Genomic DNA, 10,607 nt, shown 5'->3' with positions numbered 1-10,607 from the left:
ATGTGCAATATTCCAAGCTCTTGGGATCATTTCGCCGTCCAGGGTTGTAATCTATAAGCTCCCTGGCCGACTATTGAGTCAATCAGGTAGGGACCTTCCCAGGTTGGGGCCAATTTGCCAGCATTCTTTTCTTTTGTGTTTTGGAAGACTTTCCTGAGGACAAGGTCTCCTACCCCAATACCCTGGCTTTGACAGTCTTGTTGTAGCTTTTCGCAACTCTTTGCTTGATATCTTTGCTAATCGATCTTTTGGCGCATCTCTTAGCTCTTCTGTTAAGTCCATGCTATCCTCCATTAGAGGTATATTGCTTGTTGTTGTGTTCAGGCTGCATCTGGCTGATGGAATGTCCACCTCAGCCGGGATTACTGCTTCACATCCATAGACCAAGGAGTAGGGGGTTTGGCCTGTGGATGTTTTGGGCGTGGTTCAGTCAGCCCAGAGGACCAGGGGAAGCTCTTCAGCCCATCTGCCTTTTCTTCTTTCCAGCTTCTTCTTTATGCAGCTGATTACCACCTTATTACTGGATTCTGCCTGACCGTTGACTTTTGGATATCCTGGTGTGGATGTTACCAGGTTGATGTTCCATTGAGCACAGAAGGCTGCTGTTCTTTTTCCCACAAATTGCGTGCCATTGTCGCATACTATTTCAGAGGGGATGCCATATCTACATATGATGTTGTGTTTGATGAATGCTATGACATCCTTCTCCTTGACTTGCCTGTATGATTCAGCTTCTATCCATTTGGAGAAGTAATCAGTCATTGCTAGCATGAAAACTTTCTGTCCGGGTGCTTGAGGTAGTTTTCCTACTATATCCATGCCCCACTTCATAAATGGCCAGGGTGCGGATATGGAATGTAGTTCCTCAGATGGCTGATGGATATATGGTCCGTGAATCTGACAAGCTTTGCATTTAGAGCTAAAATCCAGGCAATCGGCTCTCAAGGTGGGCCAATAATAACCTGTTCTGAGTACTTTCCTGTCAGGGAATTCTGGGTCCAATATGACCTCTCCTGTTTCCATCTGTGATTGTGCTACATATTCTTCCCTGACAGGTGACTTTAATTGCTATGCAAGGGACTTACCTGACTTTGAGGGTTTCAAAGCTTGAGTGTAACATTCCTGAGCCGTCCTCTGTTCTCCCCTGATAGTGGTTATCCCCCAATCTGTTGGAATTTTCACACATTGATGGTATGTTGATGGGATTGCTTTGACATTGTGGATCCATGGTCTGCCCAGGATTACATTATATGAGTATAGGCAATCCATTACTCCAAATCTTTCATATGAAGCCACGCCTTCCACATAGGTTGGCAGGCTGATTTCTCCCAGGGTGTTCTTTGTTTCTCCGCTGAATCCAACCAGGACGCTGGATTTCTTGATGATCTTTCCTTCATCTATCTTCATGGCTTTGAGGACATCGAGCATCACCAGGTTGATTGAACTGCCTCCGTCTATCAGGATTCTTGATACCTTTGCTGTGCCAATTTGCATGGTGATTACCAAGTCGTCATGGTGTAGATCGATATTCCCTGCAGTCCGAGTCATCAAAGGTAATAGCGAGCGATGACTTGGGCCTGGAAGGAGGTTGAAGTCCGGATTCCCTGGATATTCTTTTGGCAGCTGAGCTGGTCAGACCACAGATTTCTGATCCTCCATTTATGAATTTGACTTCATAGATGGGGGGAGGAGGAGGAGGATCTCTGCCGTTCCCTGAATCTCTCTTGTTTTCTCCTTCATCTTTGTTCTTTGGCTGCTGGATTAAGTCTTTCAAGTAGCCTTTCTTTAGAAGATATGCCACCTATTTCCTGAGTTGGATGCATTCTTCTGTGGTGTGTCCGATGTCCTGATGGAAGTCACACCATCTTGTTGGATCTTTCCTGGGGTTGTCAGATTTCTTGGGCCATCTGACCGTGTCTCCCAGACTTTCCAGGCGTTTGATTAATCCTGCAGTATTAATAGAGAAGTTATATTCAGGAATAGTTGGAAGGCTAGAAAGGTTACCTTTATGTTCTTGTGCCATGTTGACTTCAGATCGTTCAGGCCTGGAATAGGGTGCTGATCTGGGATTGCCTCCTTTCTGGTAGGAGCTTTTCCTGTTAGTGTGTCCGTAACCTTGCTTTCCTCCGGATGAGTTCGTCCTGAAGTTGAGGTCTTCTTCAATCTGACATGCTCTAAAGCGATGGATTGAACTGTGGCAAAGGTCGGGCATGCTTTCTTAGTCAGGTCTGCATAGATGTCACTGTCAAGCAGGACTCCTTGCCTGAAGGCTTCTACCGCTGTTTCTTCATCACACCTGGGAATGGCCACCTTCTCTTTGACAAATCTGGCCAGGAATTCTTTGAGAGATTCTTCAGGAAGCTGCTTTACCCTGAACAGGTTACTGGGTCTCTTGGCCATATCTCTGCTGCTTGCGAATTGTTGATTGAAGGCATTGATCAATTCTGCAAAATTCTTGATACCTCCATTTGGGAGGTTAATGAACCATTGTAATGCTGCTCCGGTCAGGGTTGTACCAAAGCCCTTACACATGCAGACCTGCCTGAGTTCACTGGGTATTGAGGCAGCCAACATTTTCTGTTTGAATATGGCAACGTGATTTTGTGAATCAGAGGTTCCATCATAAGTTCTCATGGACGGAACAGTAAATTTCTTGGAAAGATCAATTTTTGCAATTTCATCTGCAAAGGGTGAATCTGCAAAGCTGTCAACTTCTACTTCAGCCACAGGGTCTGGCACTCCGGGTATGTTTTCTATTTTATTGTGGAGTTTTTGAATTTCCTGAAGCATGGCCATCATTATTGCTTTGCTTGATCTTGTTTGTTGTTTCGTCATTGGGAATGGTTGGGGTACCAGATAATGTATCCTTCTCCGGGGTTCCAAAATTGGAGAAGTCAATGTTTTTGATAATGGATGAGAATGGGGTTCCTAGTTCAAATCTGGTCATGGAGCCTGAAGCCTGATTTTCCAATTTTTTTCTCAGGCTAGACTCAGACTCCTTCAGCCTATTGATTTCCGCTTCTGCTTGGGCTGCCTTCTCTTGGATTATTTCCAATTCTTTGATTTTGGCCAGGGCAGCCGCTAATTGCTGTTCTGAGGTGAGTTCCACCATTTTTATGTGTGAATTTTAAATGAAAGATGGTAAAAGGAATTTTTTGATTAAAGAACTAGATGCCCCACGGTGGGCGCCAATTGTTTTAGCAGGATTTTCCTGAACGGATCCGGCCTGATGAGAGAGTAGTTTGGGTATCTAGTTCTATGTATTTGGTAGAGATTAAGGAATAATTAATAAGAAAAAGACTTAAGTATAGATAATATTGCTTATATTATATGGACGAATTGAGTACAAATTTGTATATGAGATCGGATATATTCAGAGTAAATAAAGATAGAAAAAGTGTAGAATAATTAAAGTGTAAGTATTCATCTCCCATTATCTATTTACAAAAACTATATATAGCCCTCTTTCTCTATTAACGTTCTTATTATTAACGTTACAATGATCAACGTCCTCCCCAAATGTAGGAGTTGTTGCCGGATTAATAGGGCATGCTCCCTATTAATCCGCTTGACTTAATCTTCCTTTAACGAATCCTCAGCTCTTTCTCTCCTTTCCGTCTTGATTCATAGATGATAGGGTCTTATGGTTGGACTTGGTCTTCCTTGAGTATAGGACACGACTATTAATTCTCAACAACCGCATTTCTTGTTTATCTTTCTCAATCCAGCCTGTTTTAATGCTCTGCCAGGTTATTCTGTACTTACCATCAGGCTTCTCTTCCAGGATTTAGTAGCCTTCTTGCTATAATATTTCTTCAATAGCTGAACAGTAGTTAGAATTGTCCGGTCCTAGGTTACCTTAATCAGACCAGTGAGGCCGGACTAGGTTGGAGTCAGACCAGGCTAAACTGGGCCTAACACTTAGTATTCGATATGTGCTATTAGCCGAAACTAACCAAGTATGCTCACCATATATGTAGGCAGCTTACACTGTTTCCCATGAACATGATGGTTACCTAAAAAAAAGATAGGGAAATCCTTCAGAGCATGGAAGTTAAAGGTTGCTCAAAACCACTTGTTCAACAAGAAGACCGGGGAGATAAAAAAGAAACCAACAACGAAGAAGTATCGGTATGTCAGGCAGCAAGATTGGTATAACTTTATTGCTTATAGGCAGTCTGACAAGTTTAAGGTAATTTACCTGAAACTCATTGGGATCACTTTATTAGTAATCACTTAATAAGTAATGAAATATGCTTACGTTACTCGATACAAGTCATTTTATGAAGACTATGAGTAGGCAGAACCAAGAGAACATTTCAAAGAAAAGGGCGTCTTTTATGGCTCCATAGGTGGTTATAGATTGATTAAGAAGAAGCTTGGAACTGTCAATCGTCACGACGCTTGGGTGACCGGTCACATTCCTAAGAATGGAAAGTTAGAAACTCCATATGATAAGGCCATCAAAGAGAAAATTATAAGTTTGAATAAATATGTCACTCCTACCACTAATGGTCGGTTATATAATTGTGAGTTTAAATAAAATTTAGTTGCATAATGGGTTTCTGTGTATTTAGAGGATTTGTGAGAAGGAGGTACAGGAAGGAAAATGGAAGCCTGAAGGACGCGATGACATTCTTGCTAGGGTAATCGGCAAAGCAGGGGAGAAGAAGAAAAAAGCGGGCATGCGAAGTGAGAAAGACATGGAAAAGGATCAAGATGGGGTAGATGAAGAGGAAGCCATAAAGGCAGTGGAGAAGGAGAAGGAGAAGGAGGTGGAGGTGGGAGCCGAAGACACGTTCTTATCATCTCCAAATCCGGCTTTTGATGAGGTATTAGCTACTACGACTAGTTTATAATTTTTGTATATATATACTAATTAATTAAATTTATTATTTAAAGTAGTGCATGTATATATACTAATTAATTAAAAATATGAAGGTCGTTTGCAAGAAGCCTTGTGTTCTTTACTACAAAGACCCTACAGTAGCATCGGGCAGAATTGTTGTTGCTAGGGGAGTAGCGTTCTCACTAGTAGAAAAACCCCCTATAATGGCGGTCATAAATGGCCTTTTTATGGCGGTTTTTATAAATTATGGGTGCGCCGTATATCACGGGGTTGTTTATCCTTTACGGCGGTTGTACAACCGCCACAATAGCTTAGCTACAGTGGCGGTTTTTCAACAAAACCGCCATTATAGGCTTAGATAAAAAGACGGTTCTTACACAAGAACCGCCACTGTAACTCATATATAGTGGCGGTTATTGTTTGAAAAACCGCCACCATAGGTATTTAAATAATATCATATTGCACCACTATAGGTAAGCACAACGACGGTTGTTTTAATAGAACCGTCGTAAAAGGTAAAAAAAATGACGGTTGTTGTTACAGAACCGCCATTATAGGTAATTATAACGTCGGTTGTTTGGCGAAGAACCGCCATTAAAGGCAAAATATTTTTGAAATATTTAATTTTTTCACGTCGTTTCTGAAGGAACCGTCGTAAAAATTATTTATATTTTTTTTAAAATAATAATTAATTTTCTACGGAAATTTCAGCAGCACCTCCGCATAAATTTGATAATTCCAAATATTATATGAACACAATAAGACCTGTCAAAAGAAATGTAACCACATTTATAGTATTCCTAACAACACACGTCCAGCAACAAACTTACATCAATCTCGCATCACATCCAACATAAAAATAACATCAATATCATTATTATCAAAGATGCATATCCAAGTGTATGAAAAATACATGCCTTAGTTGATAAACCAATCTATAAGTTCTCTAAACATTTAGTAGCCCACTCTTCTTTGATCTCATGAATATCGCCACTTGACATGCTTGATTCCTCCATAAGCTATAGTTAACAAATAGGTCAATTAGTAAGAATATAAATCAACAACTAGCAACAATAGCCAAATACAGCATTGCCTATTTAGCTGTTTCAATTTTTCTTACACCACTTTCGCCACTGTCAAGCGGCACACGTGCATAGTTAAATAAATTAAAAGGGAACACACAAAAGCGTAAAAGCAAAATCACAACAAAACTAAACCTCACCTTACGATAATGGACTGATTGTGAGGCGTGGTTGGGGATTAAACTTGTCATATCAGAGCCCCTGAAGTACAAAAAATCGAGATTTCAGATAAGGTATGTATGGGCTCTTTTTAACTCCTGCATATACCAGGTATGGACTCAAAAAGAATAAGAGTAGAGCGTAGGGATACATTGACAGACCTACAACCATTGTTGATCGAATCAAGGTAGAGATGAAGCAAAGATGTAGCAGTCGAATCCATCACCCTCTGAAGGATATGGACATGAAATGGATAGAAAAAGTTGAGCACGTTATCAACATATCACTATAAGCCAAGCTCATTTATTTATTAATAGAAACAAAACAAGTTTGCTGTTTTCTGACTGCTCAATATCAACAGACCTCTCACTCCATAGCAAAATCCGAATAAGATTCGAAAGAAGAACAATAATATTAGGAAAAAAAAAAGTTAAGTCTGCATTATTACCTAATTTCATTTTTAAAAGTCCAGTCTTCGACGTGCAGTTGTAAAACAAAATAACCTGAATCAAGTCAATAAAATGCAAACCACCTCCAATAACCTTGTTAACCTAAGAGCACAATTGCGGCAAAAGTTGAACATCAAATTTACAGATGTTTAGAGTGAACGAGTAAATGACTACGAAACTGACTAACCATGCTGAAGAAAAAGGAAAAAAGCAGTAAATGAATGAAACCCGCTATAAATGACCATATTGAGCTGCAGTATACACAAGAAAATAGGCATTTGATTGCAATTGTGGAAAAGACAAGAAAATTGGGATCATACTACTCCTTATTAAATAAGACGTATCAAATAAGTGAAGCAAAATTGGCATCACATTAACATTTTGACTATTTAAGCTAATTAAAACAACTGCCTATCAATCAATTATAGAATCAAATCAAAATATTACTATAGTAGAGTATCTGACATTATAAGAGAAGCAAGTGACAATTTTTACCTGATCAGAAAAAACAGAAATTGGAGCTGCTGCTATTTTCTTGTATGTATTATTGAAGAACTAGAAATAAAAAAAACCAAAACCTTGAATTTGGAAGAAATAAATCAAAAATCATAATCATGGATTGATTGATTAAAAATAAAGTGATGATGAGAAATTGGAGATGTAAACAAAAGGTATGAGAAAAATAAAATAAAGTAGTTTGCGACCTGTTGATATTGAGCCATCAGAAAACAGCAAACTTGTTTTCGTTCTATAGTACACCAGCAACAAATTATAACAAATAATTAAAACCTTACAAAGCGATCAAGCAATTAAGAACTAAATAACTCGAAAAGCTTCAAATTAAAAGAAGCAACCTTTGGAATTGTAGTATTGGTCTCAATGTCGACAATTAGTTCATCGGCATCGTCGTTCTTTGAATCGAATCGTAATCTTCCATATATGCATCTGTGACAGCTTATTACAAATATTTGGTGGTGATTGTAGGGTGACTGGTGCTCGTGAGCAGCGGCGAGTGGAAGGAAGGAGAGAGGAAGGAGAGCTGAGTGTGGTCGGCGTTTTGCTGGTGGTCTGGCAGACGGGATGCGGTGGTGGGCAGGTGGGGGAGGCCTGACGTCGGTGGTTGCCCAAGTTGAATTGTGAGGGGATTGTAAAGGGTTTTTGGGTTTTGTCGGTGTGGAAATGAAGAAGACGAAGGAACTCAGTCTGGTAGTTAATTGTCTCATGTAGTCAATAGTTTTTCACAAATGTGTTGGAAAACAGAACGTGCTTTCTGTCAGAGGACATAGCTTAGATAGGAATTTGTTATGATCTAGGACTTAGTTGTCTACCCCAAATAAGAGAGCTCTAGCTGTTTAGGTGTATCACTCCAGTCAAAATATGCAAGATTGAAAACTTCATTATTCAAAATATTACTTGTACTCTCTCCCATCACATGAAAAACACTTAGAATGAACACAATTACATGGTTAGACGTATTCAATTACTCTACCAGCATACTACAGTAGTACCGCAGTTGCTCGGGGTTCTCTAAATCGCGAATCGTTGAGCGAATTCTATCCTGTCTGGTGAATATACATATTAACACATATTCTACAAGGCCGGATCATGAATCGGTAAGGGCGTATTCACAGCGAATCCAGTAACTCGCCAATTAGGATACAAAATCCCCAATTTTGATAACCATAATTCACAAAAAAAAATATTAAATTAGAATCTGAAATTTACAATAATTATATAATAAATCAATAAAACACATCCTAAACCATACTAATTATCATAAAACAACATATAAAACACAAATTAAAAACAAAAAAAATAGGTTTATAAAAGAAGAATACTAACCTTGACATCAAGGGTTGTGACTGGTAGCTGACGAACGGCTTGGATGGCAGGTGGGTCGACGATAACTGAAAACAAAAGGATGAAATAAAATGGTGATTAATTAGCCGAAATCGATTAAACCCTAAAACCATAAAATCGATGAAATAAAGTATGTGACTAACCTCGTGACAAGGAGTTTACAGCGGCATAATGGTGTCGAGGGCGGCGAAAGAAAAGGAAGTTTTGGCTGCCGGGGTTGAATTGTGAGGGGATTGTGAGGTTTTGGCGGTTGGAAATGAAGAAGACGACGAAGGAATGAACATAATCAATACTGATTACCGAGTATAATGTAAAGGGTTTTTGAAGGTTTTTTTTTACCTATTAAAGTCGGTTTTAATTAGAAACCGACACAAAAACATATCATGGCGGTTTTTTAACCCAAAAAATTGTAACTTTGTATCAACTTTTAACGTCATTTTTAACGTCGGTTGTTAATAGAACCGCCACAATTGACCTGTGGTGGCGTTTCTTATTTCGAAACCGCCATAAAAAATTTATGTTTTCACGTCGGTTCTTACTTAAACTGCCACTATAGACCTCTTACATACATAAAATTTCCTTCCCGCCAATTTATTGGGCTTTTCGCGTCGTTTCTATTAGAACCGCCATGATAACTGCGTCGTGATAGGGTTTTTCTACTAGTGTCTATAACGACCAGATTCAAGAAGTTGAGGTTTAAGGCAATCAAGTCATTGCCCTCCGTGAGGGATGGAGGGAAGTGGAAGTGACCTAGTAATATCTGGAAGAATATGGTACTCTAATAGTACCACGTAGTGAAAATTGGCTTTTGCAAGATGTCGTGGGTTCTATTGTGCAATGGCCTGAAGCATTCATTAGTGTTGACATCTCCGAGGTAGTTATGCTTAAGCGAACGCATTTTATATAATGGACATCTTTAAATTTATTAGGGTAACCTTATCTAACACATAGTAAGTATTTGAATTTTTACATTTTCAAGAGTTACACGAAGCCATTATAGCTGAAATTAGGACTACTACATCAAGACCCAAAGTCACTGATTCGACTGCCTCTGCATCCAAATTTAAGAGGTAGTAATAATTTGAAAAATAGATTGTGAGTTTTTCCTTTTTTTGTTATTTAAATTATATATGACGTCTCGTGTAATGTATATATTTTTTTTCTAAATTTTAGACCGGGGTTAAATCTACTTTTGCTGCACACAACGTTGGTGTTCCTCTTAAACCTAGATATCACACCGATGATTATAAGCAAAAATTGAATATTCCAACGTTGGTAGCTTTGCACCAGCTGGCTGAAAGGAAGCTAGCTACCCGGGAAGAATTCATGATTGATATCGGAAAGGATGTTATGGGCGAAGGTACAACTGTTGTTATGGATGGGGAATCCCTGTGTCAGTTTCTCGACCTTGACGAGTTAGATGCTATGCACATTGTAATTTGGATGAATTTTTTTTAATTAAAACTTGGCATTTGGTTTTACGAATAGTGATGTTTATTTAAATCATCAATGAAAATAACATTCTTCGTTCCATTTGACGTAATAGGTACCTGTGTACACACATCGCTGAGGGGAACTATGTTTCTCATGACTACGGATTCGTGTCACCTGAATTGTTCTCTCAAAAGCTGCATGGATACAAATACAGAGACCACATTGATAAAATTGCTGAACGGTTGAGGACGCCCAAAAGCTTATGGTTTGCCCCATACAATGAGAATCGGTATGTATAATACTTTATTATAATGAACCACGATTCTATTCATTTATTATCACGCTTACATGCATGTATATGACTAACATTTCAATTATCAATATTTCATAGCAAGCATTGGCTGCTAACGGCAATCAATGTGAAAAAAAAAGCATAGTGTACTGGATTGACTCTTGCGGACATAATCCTACTAAGAAATTTGTAAAGATGATGTCTGAGTAAGTTTACAACCTTACATTATAATGTCAATTGTTATTGTATGGCCTTTGAAGACTAGGCTCCTTTTAATGTCCCATCAGTATTACTGAGCCAAATGCTAATTATAAATTTCCTGTATATATTTATGAATTAGTGTGTTTCAAGCAATTGGAGCATCAAGTCCAACTTTCGTCACGATAAAAGTAAGTGTATTCTTAATAATTACTCCTATCATTTAATTTATGTTTATGCGATAGGTTGGTATAATTTAGCTTATTTATATGTGATTTATATAA

At 38.7% G+C, this 10,607-nt stretch overlaps 1 long non-coding RNA gene across 1 annotated transcript; it reads right to left on the bottom strand.

The window, feature by feature from the left end:
- Nucleotides 1-5,623: 5,623 nt before the first annotated feature.
- LOC141628623 (uncharacterized) lies at nucleotides 5,624-6,635 on the bottom strand. Its single transcript, XR_012537162.1, has 4 exons — nucleotides 6,539-6,635; nucleotides 6,252-6,319; nucleotides 6,072-6,132; nucleotides 5,624-5,868 (listed from the first exon to the last, which is right to left on the bottom strand). It is a non-coding gene; the product is annotated as an uncharacterized LOC141628623 (long non-coding RNA).
- Nucleotides 6,636-10,607: the final 3,972 nt, after the last annotated feature.

This window comes from Silene latifolia, chromosome 2 (genome assembly GCF_048544455.1).
Source record: "Silene latifolia isolate original U9 population chromosome 2, ASM4854445v1, whole genome shotgun sequence".
NCBI classification, from domain to species: Eukaryota; Viridiplantae; Streptophyta; class Magnoliopsida; order Caryophyllales; family Caryophyllaceae; genus Silene; species Silene latifolia.
This window is presented reverse-complemented; position numbering and strand designations above follow the sequence as displayed.